The sequence below is a fragment of the Dendrobates tinctorius genome, unplaced genomic scaffold (assembly GCF_039654945.1).
Source record: "Dendrobates tinctorius isolate UK_male_01 unplaced genomic scaffold, ASM3965494v1 ptg000270l, whole genome shotgun sequence".
Classification (NCBI taxonomy): Eukaryota; Metazoa; Chordata; class Amphibia; order Anura; family Dendrobatidae; genus Dendrobates; species Dendrobates tinctorius.
Genome location: NW_027361937.1, coordinates 6,712,501 through 6,715,000, shown reverse-complemented (window position 1 = coordinate 6,715,000; position 2,500 = coordinate 6,712,501). Strand labels below are relative to the sequence as shown.

Here is a 2,500-nt window from a genome sequence, read left to right as displayed (position 1 = left end):
CCATTTATCATTGGTTACCCGCATGTGCCACCTTTCGGCCCAAGTTTCCAACTTATCCAGATCCAGCCATGCGGTTTCTCGTGTTTTGTAGCAGAAGAGGGCATTCCGCAGGCGGTTTTCTGGGATGACGTGGGTTAGCACAAGCAGTAAAAGGAGGTAAGAAGCAAGCGCCCAACGTGGGGCTCGAACCCACGACCCTGAGATTAAGAGTCTCATGCTCTACCGACTGAGCTAGCCGGGCTTCTGACACCTGCCGGCGCATCGGAGCTGCACGCGGCACGGTCCGGTCGCGCGCAGGTAGCTGTCAGATCCTGGGTGTGGCGGACACCACCGACATCGCAGACGCATCCAAGCATTGGTGGTTCAGTGGTAGAATTCTCGCCTGCCACGCGGGAGGCCCGGGTTCGATTCCCGGCCAATGCAGAGCAGCTCTTTTCCTCGTTTGCTGACCGTTGCATTGCGCCTCCTTTCATTGTTGACTTTACAGACACTTGCAAAAAAGTCTTTGGGCTCTTGCTGCCCTGTTTTCGCTCACCATCCTTTTGGGCCTTCCCTATTCTATATCCTCTGGGGCTAACATAGTTAGCAAGGCCGAAAAAAGACATTTGTCCATCCAGTCCAGCCTACATTCCGTCAGAATCAATCCCCAGATCTACGTCCTTCTAAAGACCCTAAGAACTGTAAGATACAATATTGTTATGCTCCAGGAAGACATCCAGGGCTCTCTTGATCCCCTCAACTGTGTTCACCATCACCACCTCCTCCTCAGGCAAGGAATTCCAGATTCTCACTGCCCTATCAGTAAAGAATCCTCTTCTATGTTGGTGGAAAAACCTTCTCTCCTCCAGACGCAGAGAATGCCCCCTTGTGACGTCACCTTCCTTGGTAGAAACAGATCCTCCAAGAGATATTTGTATTGTCCCCTTTTATATGGTTATTAGATCACGCCTCAGTCATCTTTTTTCTAGACTAAATAATCCTAATTTTGCTAATCTCTCTGTGTATTGTAGTTCCCCTATCCCCTTTATTCATTTTGTTGCCCTCCTTTGTACTCGCTCTAGTTCCATTATATCCTTCCTGAGCACCGGTGCCCAAAACTGTACACAGTACTCCACATGCGGTCTAACCATTCAGTGTGTAATGGTGATAGCGATTCCTTCTTCCCACGTGTATAACCTTCCATTTATCATTGGTTACCCGCATCTGCCACCTTTCGGCCCAAGTTTCCAACTTATCCAGATCCAGCCATGCGGTTTCTCGTGTTTTGTAGCAGAATAGGGCATTCCGCAGGCGGTTTTCTGGGATGATGTGGGTTAGCACAAGCAGTAAAAGGAGGTAAGAAGCAAGCGCCCAACGTGGGGCTCGAACCCACGACCCTGAGATTAAGAGTCTCATGCTCTACCGACTGAGCTAGCCGGGCTTCTGACGCCTGCCGGCGCATCGGAGCTGCACGCGGCACGGTCCGGTCGCGCGCAGGTAGCTGTCAGATCCTGGGTGTGGCGGACACCACCGACATCGCAGACGCATCCAAGCATTGGTGGTTCAGTGGTAGAATTCTCGCCTGCCACGCGGGAGGCCCGGGTTCGATTCCCGGCCAATGCAGAGCAGCTCTTTTCCTCGTTTGCTGACCGTTGCATTGCGCCTCCTTTCATTGTTGACTTTACAGACACTTGCAAAAAAGTCTTTGGGCTCTTGCTGCCCTGTTTTCGCTCACCATCCTTTTGGGCCTTCCCTATTCTATATCCTCTGGGGCTAACATAGTTAGCAAGGCCGAAAAAAGACATTTGTCCATCCAGTCCAGCCTACATTCCGTCAGAATCAATCCCCAGATCTACGTCCTTCTAAAGACCCTAAGAACTGTAAGATACAATATTGTTATGCTCCAGGAAGACATCCAGGGCTCTCTTGATCCCCTCAACTGTGTTCACCATCACCACCTCCTCCTCAGGCAAGGAATTCCAGATTCTCACTGCCCTATCAGTAAAGAATCCTCTTCTATGTTGGTGGAAAAACCTTCTCTCCTCCAGACGCAGAGAATGCCCCCTTGTGACGTCACCTTCCTTGGTAGAAACAGATCCTCCAAGAGATATTTGTATTGTCCCCTTTTATATGGTTATTAGATCACGCCTCAGTCATCTTTTTTCTAGACTAAATAATCCTAATTTTGCTAATCTCTCTGTGTATTGTAGTTCCCCTATCCCCTTTATTCATTTTGTTGCCCTCCTTTGTACTCGCTCTAGTTCCATTATATCCTTCCTGAGCACCGGTGCCCAAAACTGTACACAGTACTCCACATGCGGTCTAACCATTCAGTGTGTAATGGTGATAGCGATTCCTTCTTCCCACGTGTATAACCTTCCATTTATCATTGGTTACCCGCATGTGCCACCTTTCGGCCCAAGTTTCCAACTTATCCAGATCCAGCCATGCGGTTTCTCGTGTTTTGTAGCAGAAGAGGGCATTCCGCAGGCGGTTTTCTGGGATGACGTGGGTTAGCACA

General features: G+C 49.7%; 4 non-coding genes across 4 annotated transcripts; 2 read left to right on the top strand and 2 right to left on the bottom strand.

Moving 5' to 3' along the window:
- Window positions 1–168: 168 nt before the first annotated feature.
- Window positions 169–241, bottom strand: TRNAK-CUU (transfer RNA lysine (anticodon CUU)). Its single transcript has one exon. It is a non-coding gene; the product is annotated as a tRNA-Lys (tRNA).
- Window positions 242–352: 111 nt separating this feature from the next.
- Window positions 353–423, top strand: TRNAG-GCC (transfer RNA glycine (anticodon GCC)). Its single transcript has one exon. It is a non-coding gene; the product is annotated as a tRNA-Gly (tRNA).
- Window positions 424–1,347: 924 nt separating this feature from the next.
- On the bottom strand, window positions 1,348–1,420 carry TRNAK-CUU (transfer RNA lysine (anticodon CUU)). The gene has a single exon. It is a non-coding gene; the product is annotated as a tRNA-Lys (tRNA).
- A 111-nt stretch (window positions 1,421–1,531) lies between these two features.
- TRNAG-GCC (transfer RNA glycine (anticodon GCC)) lies at window positions 1,532–1,602 on the top strand. The gene has a single exon. It is a non-coding gene; the product is annotated as a tRNA-Gly (tRNA).
- Window positions 1,603–2,500: the final 898 nt, after the last annotated feature.